The sequence below is a fragment of the Anguilla anguilla genome, chromosome 16 (genome assembly GCF_013347855.1).
Source record: "Anguilla anguilla isolate fAngAng1 chromosome 16, fAngAng1.pri, whole genome shotgun sequence".
Classification (NCBI taxonomy): domain Eukaryota; kingdom Metazoa; phylum Chordata; class Actinopteri; order Anguilliformes; family Anguillidae; genus Anguilla; species Anguilla anguilla.
Genome location: NC_049216.1, coordinates 4,146,665 through 4,161,994, shown reverse-complemented (window position 1 = coordinate 4,161,994; position 15,330 = coordinate 4,146,665).

The window sequence follows — 15,330 nt, the reverse complement described above, 5'->3', positions numbered from 1 at the left end:
ACGAGCAAGGGTCACTGGTGCACGTTAAGATGCTGATGTGTGGCCAACTAAACCCTCCTCTGTGCACTAGAACAGTGTCTTAACAGATACCAGACCATAGAGCCCATCCATGCACTAGAACAGTGCCTTAACAGATACCAGACCATAGAGCCCATCCATGCACTAGAACAGTGCCTTAACAGATACCAGACCATAGAGCCCATCCATGCACTAGAACAGTGCCTTAACAGATACCAGACTGTGGGGCCCATCCATGCACTAGAACAGTGCCTTAACAGATACCAGACTGTGGGACCCATCCATGCACTAGAACAGTGCCTTAACAGATACCAGACCATAGAGCCCATCCATGCACTAGAACAGTGCCTTAACAGATACCAGACTGTGGGGCCCATTCATGCACTAGAACAGTACCTTAACAGATACCAGACTGTGGGGCCCATCCATGCACTAGAACAGTGCCTTAACAGATACCAGACTGTGGGGCCCATCCATGCACTAGAACAGTGCCTTAACAGATACCAGACTGTGGGACCCATCCATGCACTAGAACAGTGCCTTAACAGATACCAGACCATAGAGCCCATCCATGCACTAGAACAGTGCCTTAACAGATACCAGACTGTGGGGCCCATTCATGCACTAGAACAGTACCTTAACAGATACCAGACTGTGGGGCCCATCCATGCACTAGAACAGTGCCTTAACAGATACCAGACTGTGGGGCCCATCCATGCACTAGAACAGTACCTTAACAGATACCAGACCATAGAGCCCATCCATGCACTAGAACAGTGCCTTAACAGATACCAGACCATAGAGCCCATCCATGCACTAGAACAGTGCCTTAACAGATACCAGACCATAGAGCCCATCCATGCACTAGAACAGTGCCTTAACAGATACCAGACCATAGAGCCCATCCATGCACTAGAACAGTGCCTTAACAGATACCAGACTGTGGGGCCCATCCATGCACTAGAACAGTGCCTTAACCGATACCAGACTGTAGGATTCCTTATAGTTCATTTTTCACACGCCATGGTAATGATGCCATCAACAATGCAAAGCTGTCGAAATGTTCTGGTACCTTGACGACAGCACTGCCAAGGCGACCAGGTTTGAAAGGGATGAAAGAGAGTAGAAAACACCAAGAAAACAGGACAGCTGAGGTAATCGTGAATCCTTGGAAGTGGGCTTTCATTCTGAAACACCATTATCAATGCTGCGATTTATTTCTGCTTTTCAGCGCTGTGAGCAATTTTTTTTTTCCACCAGCGACTGACATCGCTTCAGAACCTCAGAGCACTGAAGCGCTAATCATGCTAACGTACAGTAGGCTGGCTACGCCTTTTCCCGCATTCGTTTAAATGGGAAAACACAGACGAACTGAAGGTCGTCGAAGTCGTACTCAAACGCGAAGGCCTCGGGTGCATTATGGGAATTGAGAGACGCGTGCATCAGGGCGCCCCCCTCTCTTCTTTAATGGAAAAACACCGGCCCGTGCTTGAGCGATAGGACGCCTTCAAAGCCTCCGGCGACGATCTCTTCCGAACGACTTTTGGCGAGGTACGTTCGCGGCTAATGAACGCGGACTCGCGCGAGGAGACGGCGGGATAAACAAGCCCGAGAACAAGCTCGCTTTCGTTTGGTCGCGAGAGCCGCGTTCGGACCGGGAAAAAACAAAAAACAAATTAGCGTCTTTACATTACATTGATGGGTGTATGTCTCAGAAGGTGTAATGATATTAACACGTCTACTCTGACATTACATTACATTACAGGCATTTAGCAGACGCTCTTATCCAGAGCGACTTACACAACTTTTTTTTTTTACATAGCATTTTACATTGTATCCATTTATACAGCTGGATATATACTGAAGCAATCTCGGTTAAGTACCTCACTCAAGGGTACAACGGCAGTGTCCTACCCGGGAATCGAACCTGCGACCTTTTGGTTACAAGCCCAGTTCCTTACCCACTGTGCTACACTCCGTCTTGAGGAAACGCGATCAAAAACCTTCCCCCCCCCCCCCCCCCCCCCCCCCGAGACTCCCGCAGAGGACGTTCTCATAAAAAAACGTGCTTCGATTGGCGGAGGCCGAGCGCCGGTTTGGTTCCTGACGAAGGCGGGGTTTCCCCGGGACGGTCCGGAGAGAGAGCTCGGCGGGGGAGGGCTGCTCGTCCTCCGGCTGGATCAGACCCGCTAACGCTGCGCCGCGGTTCCCCGGGAAACCCGCCGGCTCTCGCTCTCGCTCCTCCTCGCTTCGATTACCCTAACGCCAAAAGCGGGATTCTTCTTCTCCCCCTTTTTTTCCCCGGTTTAAAGAAGCGTTCGTGCTTATTTATCAATGTGGACGGAGTGTAGCACAGTGGGTAAGGAACTGGGCTTGTATCCGAAAGGTAGCAGGTTCGATTCCCGGGTAAGGACACTGCCGTTGTACCCTTGAGCAAGGTACTTAAGCGAAATTGCTTCAGTATATGTCCAGCTGTATAAATGGATACAGTGTAAAAAAGTTGTGTAAGTCGCTCTGGATAAGAGCGTCTGCTAAATGCCTATAATGAGTATCGCGTAATTATGGCAACGCACGCCAGTTCTTTGGGCGTACGCTGCTGGGTCGCTGAATTTTTTTTGAAGGTGCGTTTTTGCTTTCACTTCGCCGTCACGCAGATGCTCTCATCTAGAGCGAGTTGCTAATCTAAACACGACTGCAAAGATCGTTGTTTACGGTTGCTCTCCACGCCCGCAAACATACGCGACGCCGACACCAAGGTTTCCCAATAATAACCAATACTTTTTGTTATTAGGACACCATACGTGATGACAAAACAACTGTAAAAACATAAAAGGTGAAATCCAGACATGGCCGTGGTCCAACGGAGAGGAGAAAATAAAGCCCCCTCCTGAGAAGCCGACTCCAGGCTTCCTTTTATGGGCACTGCCACAGGTGCTTCCAATTATCTGAAACAAGAAAACACAGGCCTCCAAACGGCCAGCGCCCCCACCTGTCGCGGAGGGGCATAACAATCATGGATAAAAGAACAGAAATTACCCGGAGGGGGAAGTATATCCCCAAACGACAGCTAGTAAGCAAGTACAAGAAATGCAGACTCGATTGACAACTGGCCCAATGCCCTATCGCGTTAAACTGAGTTATAAGAACAAAGCGACCCTAATGAGAATTAAACTGTGTTATGTGAAAAAGAGCACAGGTTCTTAAAACAGAGAAATAAGTTGCACCTGATCAGGTGTCGGGGCAAGGGGAACGTGAATCTTCCTGTTACTGAAATGCTTCTGTTAAATGGTATATGGACTGCATTTATATAGCGCTTTTATCCAAAGCGCTTTACAATTGATGCCTCTCATTCGCCAGAGCAGTTGGGGGTTAGGGGTTAGGTGTCTTGCTCAAGGACACTTCGACACGCCCAGGGCGGGGTTTGAACCGGCAACCCTCCGACTGCCAGACAATCGGTCTGTCTTACCTCCTGAGCTACGTCGCCCCTGTTGCCTGAGTCGATCTCTTTAAGCTTACATGAGAAAGTCGCAGACGCGTCATTAAGGCCACCTTGCGCTCCGTTTAGTCACACAAATCCGCGTGAAACACTGATTACAGGAAAACACTACGCTTCGATACTCTCATCTTCCCCTAATAAATCGGAGCGCGTCCAATCGATCGGGGACGTTTCGCTTTTCGCTTCGTCGCCGAGCGGTTTCCGCATCTCCGATGCCGCCTGCGCGCGGTTAAACGGGTTTATCCGAAAAGGCAAAGCCAACGCCACTGAATTCGCACGGCTGTCGGATATGGAAGCCCTGCTGTTTCCCGAGCGCATGCCAAAAAAATGAAACCGAGTGTTTCAAACAGAATGTGCGGAAACCGGATACTGGACACGCGCCTCGTTTTAATTTGGGCGAACGCTTCGCCAGTCCTAGCCAGACGCTCTCTGGCGCTGTGACTGTACAGTCAGCCTGTTCAGATGTTCCTTGGCATTGTAACTGTACGTTTTTTTTAAAGCTGAAACTTCCCTGGTCTTTTTTTCAGCTGGACTGCTCATCTCACTCTCTCTCTGTGTCACTGCTCATCTCTCTCTCTTTCTCTCTCTCTCAGTCACTGTTCATCTCTCTCTCTGTGTGACTGCTCATCTCTCTCTCTTTCTCTCTCTCTGTCACTGCTCATCTCTCTCTCTCTCAGTCACTGTTCATCTCTCTCTCTCTCAGTCACTGCTCATCTCTCTCTCTCTACCTCTCTCTCTCAGGCACTGCTCATCTCTCTCTCAGTCACTGCTCATATCTCTCTCTCTCTCTCTCTCTCTCTGTCACTGCTCATCTCTCTCTCTCTCTCTCTCTCTCCCTCTCTCTCTCTGTCACTTCTCATCTCTCTCTCTGTGTGACTGCTCATCTCTCTCTCTCTCTCTGTCACTGCTCATCTCTCTCTCTCTCAGTCACTGCTCATCTCTCTCTCTCTACCTCTCTCTCTCAGGCACTGCTCATCTCTCTCTCTCTCTCTCTCTCAGGCACTGCTCATCTCTCTCTCAGTCACTGCTCATATCTCTCTCTCTCCCTCTCTCTCTCCCTCTCCCTCTCTCGGGGGGGACGGGGGGACGGAGTGATGCGGCATGCCTGGGCAGCAACGATGAAGTTGCACGAGACTCGGTTTTTACTGAAGACTTTCGGACCCCACCGCTACGCGCCGCGGTTTCCTCAGCAATGCAAACGGCTCCAGGAAAAGCGGCTCTCAGGAAAGCATGCAGCCATGCTGCGGCTGATCAAGAGGAACCACACGCCCCAGCGCCGACTCTTAAAGGCATTTTTTCTTTTTCAATTAATATGTAGTTTGTGTGTACAGTACGGCCCGCAGAAAGCTTCTGCTTTAGTGTGAAACAGAGCCCGCTTCCAACGACACACAGCTTCAAACGACTCACAGCTTCAAATGACACACAGCTTCAAATGACACACAGCTTCAAATGACTCACAGCTTCAAACGAATCACAGCTTCAAATGACTCACAGCTTCAAACGAATCACAGCTTCAAACAATTCACAGCTTCAAATGAATCACAGCTCCAAATGATTCACAGCTCCCAATGACACACAGCTTCAAACGATTCACAGCTTCCAATGACACACAGCTTCAAACGATTCACAGCTTCCAATGACACACAGCTTCAAACGATTCACAGCTTCCAATGACACACAGCTTCAAACGATTCACAGCTTCCAACGACACACAGCTTCAAACGATTCACAGCATCCAACGACACACAGCTTCAAACGATTCACAGCTTCCAAGGATTCACAGCTTCCAACGACACACAGCTTCAAATGACTCACAGCTTCAAACGATTCACAGCCTCCAAGGATTCACAGCTTCAAACGATTCACAGCTTCCAATGACACACAGCTTCAAATGACTCACAGCTTCAAACAATTCACAGCTTCCAATGACACACAGCTTCAAATGACTCACAGCTTCAAACGATTCACAGCTTCCAATGACACACAGCTTCAAACGATTCACAGCTTCCAACGACACACAGCTTCAAATGACTCACAGCTTCAAACGATTCACAGCTTCCAATGACACACAGCTTCAAATTATACACAGCGTCAAACAAATCACAGCCTCCAAGGATTCACAGCCTCAAACGACTCACAGCTTCAAACGATTCACAGCTTCCAAGGATTCACAGCTTCAAACAATACGGCTTCCAACGATACACACTTCTAGCAATACATAGCTTCCAACGACACACAGCTTCCAACGATACACAGCTTCCAATGACACACAGCTTTAAACGATTCACAGCTTCAAACAACACAGCTTCCAGCGATACACAGCTTCAGACAATATACGGTTTCATTACGTTCAGCAGCTTGAGATACTGCAGCTTTAGACGTCACGCAGTTTTGGTGCATTACTCAGCTGGACACATTACGGTTTCAGACATCGCACGGCCTCCCATATTTGTCTCCGTCGGGCAGACGGGCACCCCCGCAGCGGGACGGGTCCCCCAGCATCGCCTCTGGGACGGGCGGAGTTGGTAAATGGACTGCATTTATATAGCGCTTTTATCCAAAGCGCTTTACAATTGATGCCTCTCATCCACCAGAGCAGTTAGGGGTTAGGCGTCTTGCTCAAGGGACACTTCGACACGCCCCAGGGCGGGGGATCGAACCGGCAACCCTCCGACCGACTGCCAGACAACCGCTCTCACCTCCTGAGCTATGTCACCCCTTCCCGGCGGCGTCGATGACTAATCCCCGCAATAACTCCGCCGCAGTTCCCGGCCCTAATCATCACGAAACCAGAACCTCTCCCCTCCCCCCCCTTCCCCCCCCCCCCCCAATAATGCCAAGGCCCATTACGTATGAAAATTCCAATCAGCGGTTAATGGATTTCTCCAGGCCCCGTTAATGGATTCCGCGACTTCGGGGAGATCCCAGTTGGGATGATTAAATCTGGAGCGTGGAAGGGCGCTACAGCGGGGTTTGGGGTGCGCGTGGCTCCCGTTGTCCGCTCGGCGCCCTGCCGGTTACCGGCCCCCCGGTGCCGTCCGGCACTCATTGCGACCGCGGGTGTGACATCACCAAGGTGAGGAGACGAGGAGGGAGAACGCCTCCCAGAGCGCAGCGGGCCAATCAGGAGCCGCTTCGGCGGACTGGCCAGCCGTGGGGGCGGAGACTGTTTGCGCCCTACCTTCATAAATCTTTTCGGTTAAGTACTTGAACGGGGGGGCAAGGCTGTGAGTGTGTGGTGTGCGGAGTCAGAGGAAGGTGAGGAGGTGAGGTTTGGGATGAGGCGGAGTTGGCAGATTTTGGGTGTGGTTTAGGGCAGGGGTTGGGGAGCGTGGTTCAGAGCAGAGTTGGGGTTGGAGGTGTGCTTTAGGGTAGAAAGGGTTGAGGGTGTGGTTTAGGGTAGGGTAGGGGTTGAGGGTATGGTTTTGGGTATGTGGGTTGGGGGTGTGGTTTAGGGTAGGGGTTGGGGGTGTGGTTTAGAGTAGAAAGGGCTGAGGGTGTGGTTTAGGGTAGGGTAGGGTAGGGGTTGGGGGCATGGTTTAGGGTAAGGTAGGGGCTGAGGGTGTGGTTTAGGGCATGATAGTGGTTGAGGGCGTGGTTTCGGGTAGGTGGGGTTGAGGGTGAGCTTACCTGTGCCTGCACCCTCCTCCACGCAGCCAGGTCGCTCTCCGCTTGGCTCGCCCCAGCCCTGCTCCGCCTTTTGGCTCTACGCCCCTCCTGGTTGCCCTGCCCTGCGTGTCCATGGCGATGCCCCGGGCTGGAGTCCCTCTGTGCCTGCCTGCCGTGCAGCCGAGAAAAACAACGATTTTAACGGCCTCGCCTTTTTTTCCCCCGTCATGTCACATGATGTCCCAAGCACCTCCCCCCCCTTCCGGAGGGTGACGCAAACGTCCTGGTGTGAGACAATGAACAAGGACCCTGTTCCCAGCTGTCCCGTCGACATTCGCGCTCTTACTTTGAAATTTCCGACTTCAAAGCCCATTTTTAGACTGCCATATTTACATAGCTGGGGAGAGTTCTAATGAATAGAAAATCAATTCTTACCTGCCAGCTTTTTTTTATACTTTTAGACCCTCTGATGTCCTGTAATGTATTGGGCTTTGATCACACTAGGTGCACTGGTCTAACCCTGACTTCAAACAACTGCCGGTGCCGAGCGGCAGATAAAGGGATAAATTTTAAAAAATATAAAAATCTGCGGGGAGTAAATAATTTATCTGCAATTGTAACCTAGGGTGACACTTAGTGCACTTTGCTTTTAATAACACTCACTTAGAAATTCATAGCTGAAGCCACGCTCAATATTTTATCCTGCTTGGACACGTTTTAGGCAGATTAACGGATGGAAGCTTGAATCTGGGCTCGTCGTGCTTTCCTGTTAAATATTTCAGCTGAAATATTGTTTTGTTTTGCCAGCATAAAAAGCCTTACCATAGGGGAAATTCCCCCTAAAATAGTTTTTTGATGGCAGCCACAGCTGAGAAAGGTGTGGTTTCTGAGCATGCTCAGTTACCTCTGCTTCTCTCTCAGAATGGTGTGGTTTCTGAGCATGCTCAGTTACCTCTGCCTCTCTCAGAATGGTGTGATCTCTGAGCACGCTCAGTTACCTCTGCCTCTCTCAGAATGGTGTGGTTTCTGAGCATGCCCAGTTACCTTTGCCTCTCTCAGAATGGTGTGGTTTCTGAGCATGCTCAGTTACCTCTGCCTCTCTCAGAATGGTGTTGTTTCTGAGCATGCCCAGTTACCTCTGCCTCTCTCAGAATGGTGTGGTTTCTGAGCATGCTCAGTTACCTCTGCCTCTCTCAGAATGGTGTTGTTTCTGAGCATGCTCAGTTACCTCTGCCTCTCTCAGAATGGTGTTGTTTCTGAGCATGCTCAGTTACCTCTGCCTCTCTCAGAATGGTGTTGTTTCTGAGCATGCCCAGTTACCTCTGCCTCGCTCAGAATGGTGTGGTTTCTGAGCATGCTCAGTTACCTCTGCTTCTCTCTCAGAATGGTGTGGTTTCTGAGCATGCTCAGTTACCTCTGCCTCTCTCAGAATGGTGTTGTTTCTGAGCACGCTCAGTTACCTCTGCCTCTCTCAGAATGGTGTGGTTTCTGAGCATGCTCAGTTACCTCTGCCTCGCTCAGAATGGTGCGGTTTCTGAGCATGCTCAGTTACCTCTGCTTCTCTCAGAATGGTGTTGTTTCTGAGCATGCTCAGTTACCTCTGCCTCTTACAGAATGGTGTTGTTTCTGAGCATGCCCAGTTACCTCTGCCTCTCTCAGAACGGTGTGGTTTCTGAGCACGCTCAGTTACCTCTGCCTCTCTCAGAATGGTGTTGTTTCTGAGCATGCTCAGTTACCTCTGCCTCTCTCAGAATGGTGTGGTTTCTGAGCATGCCCAGTTACCTCTGCTTCTCTCTCAGGCGTTTCTTGTTGCGTTGCCGCTCTGCCTCAGTCTTCCTCTGCTGGTCGCTGTCAACAACGGCTCCGGGGGCCCAGCGAACTGATGGCTGTGGAGGGGGGGGGGGGCAAGAGTCAGTCGCTTGGGCCCAATCAACCCAATCACATATGTCTTTTAACTCTGACTTGCAGTTCTGTTCAAGGGTTCAGAGAGAGAGATTCCCCCTTCACAAAGGTGGCATGGCGAGGTCAACGATGGCTAAAGCTGATTGGGCTCAAACTTAAAAAAAAAAAAAAAAAGCAGCACATGCTGACAGTCAAACTTAAGGACACATGTTGATTGGATCCAGGTCTCTGTGTGAAAACTGGCTTCACTGTATCAGGGTGAAGTTTTTACTGTGAGTTTCCTCTCAGCCCTTCTATCATTCCTTCTTCTACCAGACCGGAGGGAATTGGCATCTGCGGCGCGAGCTCATCTCATTGGCTGTATCAGCAGCCGGAACAGCTGACTGAGCCAATCAGAGCCTTTCCAGCCCCCCTGAACCCCAAGGCAAGCCCTTGTCCAGCCAATGAAGCAGAGCAAAGCCACCTCTGCTCCTTTCACTGAGAACCCAAACTCCCGTTAGGGTCATGTCATAGAGCCAAGCGCTTGTGCAAGGAGTTCTACATCCAGACAAAACGCCCCCTGCATCGCCTGGCTCTACAGCCATCACAACCCGGGACGAAAATTGAAAATTAGCCGTTGGGCTAATACCAGGACATTACATTACATTACATTCATTTGGCAGACGCTTTTATCCAAAGCGACGTACAAAAGTGCATTTTCATGATCTTAGACAACTGCTGAACACGGGTTCAGTAAGGTACAATTACTTATTTTGTAGAGCTATTTCTAGCCGAGAACAATAAACACTATCCTGGTCTAACATCTGCAAAGCCAAACTAGGCAGAAGAATAAGCTACAGTATTAGGACGAATACAATTTACCAAGAAGGGCAGGGATGGGGCAACATGTAACAAGTGATAGGAAAAAGGGTTTTTTTTTTTTTTTTTTTTTTTTTTTTTTTTAATATATACAGCGTGGTGGAGGTTATTCTAGGTATAGTCTGAAGAGATGAGTCTTCAGGCCACGGCGGAAGATGGATAGTGAGGGGGAGGTTCGGAGAGGGACGGGGAGTTCGTTCCACCACTGGGGAGCTAGGGTGGAGAAGCTCTGTGATCCCTTTGGGCGGGTGGGAGGCGTTGCAAGACGCCCCGCTGCCGCAGAGCGGAGTGGTCGAGCAGGCACATAGAATCGAGTCATGTCCTGCAAGTAGATGGGGGCTGTCCTGTTGGCGGCAGTGTAGGCAAGGGTCAGGGCTTTGAATCGGGACATTTACAGCAACTTTGAGGCACTGTCCCTTTAAAAATAAAAGAAGGAAATGAAATACATGAATTGTTGTATGCATTACGTTGCATTTATTTGGCAGACGCTTTTATCCAAAGCGACGTACAAAAGTTCATTTCATGGTCGTGGACAACCACAAAACACAGGTTCAAATGAGGTACGACACTCATTTCGTACAGCTATTTCTAGCCAAGAACACAGTTCGGTTCACACAGTGAACGCTATCCTGACCTAACTTATGCCAAGCCAAACCAGGGAGAAGTACAAGCTACAATATTAGGACAAATACAAATGACCAAAAAAGTGCTGGAATTGTTGGGGGGGTGGGTATGTGTGAGTGTGTGTGTGTGTGTGTGTGTGTGTTCAGAGGTGGGGGGGGGGGGGGGGGGTGGGGTTGGCCGTTGTGCCACATTAAACAAAGCCACAGAACACTGCCACGGCCTGAACACCTCTCATTAAACCGCATAACTTATAGCGTTCATCTCCTCTTTTATGTGACGTTTGAGCTGAGTCACCCTGGCAGCGATTCCAAAGAAATATGAAATTTAATTCCGCTCGAGCACAATGGAAACTGCTCTACTTGAATGCAGGAAATTATAGACAGGAGAATGAGCTCATCTTATTAACTCTCACTTCATTGCGTCCTCTTATTCCTTTAAAAAAAATTGCATCGATACCAGAAGTTATCAACTCCTACGGTATAGCTTTCATTTCAACACCAGTCCTACCAGCGGGAGTTCACATAAACAGCTTCAGGAAATATTTACAGTGATACCTTACACTTATGTCATGGGTTAACATAACATAACAATGACAGGAATAGGCCATTCAGCCCAACAATCCTCAATATTTTGAATTGTACCTAGTGCTCTGACGGAGTGTAGCAGAGTGGGTAAGGAACTGGGCTTTGTAACAGAGACTTTGGCTCCAGTTGATCCGCTGGTCAGTGTATCATTACGAAATCATCAGATGGTGGGGTCCAAACTGCGTCACCCGAATCCAGCGATAATTAAACAACGTCGCTTCAGACTGTTCGAAACTAAGTCATGCAAGGGGTTCTGTGGGACCGTCATGCTAAACCAAGGGGGCTCTTGGGTGGCCACCTAAATATACAGTCCCCTCCAAAAGTATTATGAACAGCAAGGCCAATTCATGTTAGTTCATCTTTTATAACACAAATGCAGTTTTCACAGGCAAAACCCAAGGCTAAAACCAAGAGTAGACATTCAGAACTATTTATTGTTTAACCAATCAATCTAACAGGACACATCTAGGCAACAAGAAACACCTGTCAGTCACGTTCCAATACTTTTGCTCACCTAAAAATTGGGTTGTCCGACCCAAATGTGATATGTTCTAAGTTGTTTAACAAATCTAGATAAAAATACCAGGAAATAAAAGCTGAAATTCGGACCTGTCATCTCATGTACATCTTTTGACCTCAAACTCAATTGTCTTCAGTATACAGCAAAAACAAAATAATTGTTCCAATACTTTTGGAGGGGACAGTATGTAGCGTCTTGGCAAAATGCGATGAACTGAAACATCATGTAACTGATTCAAACCTGGATTTTTTTATGTCTATCTGAAACGTGGTTGAATAAACACTCCCCATCGGCAATGGTAGATACACCAGGTCATAGCGTTTTCAGAAGAGACAGAACTGAGGGTAGAGGCGGTGGTGTCATGTTTTACATTAAGAACAATATTAAATGTACCCAGCTACTGTGGACTCATTTGACTTGGAATGTATTGGTTTGGATGTTTCTCTCTCACCACAAATGTCTTTTATAATAATTGGAGTGTACCGTCCACCAACATCTAGTAATGCCTTTTTTATGATTAGCTGTACGGTTTGTTAAAGGCGTGTGATCTTACCAAAGAGGTTATTTTATTTGGAGATTTCAACATTAACTGGCTTAATAAATCAAACAGGAAAAAACTTAAAAGCATAACTAGCAGTCTTGATCTATCGCAACTCATTAAAGGCCCCGCACGGATAACTAGGTCCTCTGAAACACAAATTGATCTGATTTCTAGTAATAAGCCTGACCGTATATTGAAGTCATTTAACATAATTACAGGATTGTCTGATCACAATCTAACACTCATAGCCAGAAAACTTACAAAAAAAGAGGTTTAAGTATTGTTCTAACAGGGCATTTCCTCAACTTAGAATACCCAAGTGTGAGCTTGGCAACTTAAAAAATGTATTAAATGGTATTAATTGGGAAGAACATCTCTCTCACAACTGTGCAGAGGAAGATGGTAAATGTTTTTATGAATGCGATTCAGAATACTGTAAACAGTTTTATGAGGAAGGTGAAAAACAAATATGGACAACGGAACTCTCTTCCTTGGATAAGTGGGGATGTATGGCGATTACTCTATTTAAGTCTAGATTAGAATATGATAGGCGTATATATTTACCAGTTTAAGAAACAAAGTAACAAGTGAACTTCGAAGACCCAAAGCAAATTTCTATATCAACATAATAAACAAAGCAAAAAGGTAATGTGAAATTGATTTGGCAGAATCTTAAAAAATTTAAAAGGAAAGAGTAATAAGTCCATACAAAATATCAAACTTTACGTGAATGGAAATTACACTCAAGATCATAGTACGATAGCAGAAGCTTTTAACAATTATGTTGTGGATTCAATAAACATTCTTACAGAGACCCTTACCTCAGAGATGCAGTATTCTGTACCAGAAACAATTGATAGCATCATGCCCATGCTCACTCTTAAAGAGGTATCTGAATCAAAAGTTGATACGATTATCAGCTCATTGAAGAGTTCTAGGGCCAACGATATATATGGAATAGACTCATTGTTTCTAAAAACTCATAAAGACTCGCTTATAAGCCCCTTAACCAAGGTTATCAATTTATCTATTTCACAAGGAGTTTTTTCCCACCATGTGGAAGTATGCAGTCATTACACCTATTTACAAATCAGGGGAACACACAGATAACAACTACAGACCCATAAGCATCCTCCCTGTCATGTCTAAAGTTGCGAGAAATGGGTAGCAAAACAACTAATTTCACACCTTAATAACAGTTCTGTCTCTCTTCATCCATTACAATTTGGTTTTAGGAAGCATTACTCCACTGAAACTGCCAATTGTTTCTTTTTGACGTAAATAACATGCGCAGCAGTGTTAGCTTTTTGTTAGCAAAATAATTGTTTCGGTTGAAAAACGACATCGGAGTTCAGCGGAATCCAGTGCCATTTAAGAGAGAAATGTGTCCGGATAAAAACGTCCAAGTTGTAAACGCCAGCTTAAATCACAGACTGTGACAGGGACGGTTATGTGAAAATCCATTCATTTTTTCCATAGAGAAATTTGCCTTTGAACCGGAATTCCATACATGGGCAAGGTTTCTGCTCTGCGTTATGTCAGACTTCTGAGGCCTATTTCCACCGCAGGGACCAGGGTGTAAATTAAGTTCCGGGGACATTATTTTACCCCCCAAAAAGTCCCTGCTCGGGGGGGTAGTACTTTCCAAAAGTACAGAAACTTTGGGGGTGGGGCTTGCAGCACTAAACATTTCTGATTGGTCGAGTACTTGCAGCATTTTATTTCAACCGATTTTTAAAAATCTGCAGCTGCAAACCAGTTTGTTTTTTGTTTGTTGTGCTTCGACACATCAACATGGAGTTACAGAAGAAATACGACAGATGGACCGACGATGAAGTTAAATCATTACAAGTAAACATTGTTTTCAAGTAAACCTTAGTACAACTGCATTATGCGTTTTTCTCTATTACTGTGTTCTTCATTAGAGTAAAGATTAGATGAGGACAGTTTGCCATTACGGTCTGGTTTCACTAAGCTATATATTAGCTATGCTGTTTGCATTGTGGACGTAAAATTACTTCATCATAGTTATGGCTGGAGTAGTCACGGCAAAGTTGTTTAAAATCAAGGAGATAGAGCTTATTTGCGGAAGTGGGAAAGAACTGAAATAAGTCATGCACAACTGTAGCAAGTAGTAACAAATGCTTGAAGTCCACAAAAATATGTGGAAAGTTTAGCACTAGTAATAAATACGAACAATGCATTGATAGGCTGGTGCATCAGTCCATCACGGAAAGAAATGTTTTTTTTGTCTTTAACATAACGTTGTTAGAAACAGCATCCTGAAATTGCATCAGACACTAAATAAAACAACGTTACGGTGTGCCCGTTTAAAACATCCGTCGCTTTTTTGTACGTCAGTGGGCGTACAAAAACGCAAACAATGGGCTGAAGGAACCTTTTAGTTCCTTGAAAAGTAGTTCCTGGGACTAAAAGTTCCGGGTACTTTGGGTGGAAACGCAGCTTATGGTAACGAGACGGTAAACGCCTGACCATTTGTTTGCGTTTGTCCAATCGCACTGCCCGACGAAGCACGACGGCGTCGGCGACGTCGAGAGAAGTTTCTTCAGTCGAAAATGCGTCGTTTTCGTCGAGGGTCACTTGTCACGGATGATAAATCAGGCGCGACGTTCCCTTCGCCTCAATCCTTGGCCCCGCCCAAAAAAACGAACAGCAGACACAGAGTGCGCCGTTTCCCGGGAGCGAGTTTCTTCTCCTCTCCCGAGAGGTCTCTGTGAACGTCTCATCTCTGCCGGACCGCCGGCGAGCCGCCCACAGGCCGCCGGAGGAACGCGGCAGAAATTAACCCGAGCGACAAGCGCGGCGGTAAAGGGGCGGAGCCGCGGGGGCGGCGGTAAAGGGGCGGAGCCACGGGCGGCGGGAAAGGGGCGGAGCCGCGGGGGCGGCGGGAAAGGGGCGGAGCCGCGGGGGCGGCGGTCTCGAGGGCGGGAGGGCTCCGTTCACGGCGGTAACTAGGGAGCGGGTACGGAGAGGGAGCGGGAACTACGGTAATATAAATCAGAGCACTGGGACACCGATGGGCATGGGGCTGGGGGGGGTGGGGGGGTGCGTTTGTTAAAATGATTACTGCGGATGCATCCGAAGATGAAATCAATTCCGAGCCTTAAAAATGAAACCTCGGCACTCTGGCCTTTATTAAAGCGATTACTCTAAGCGT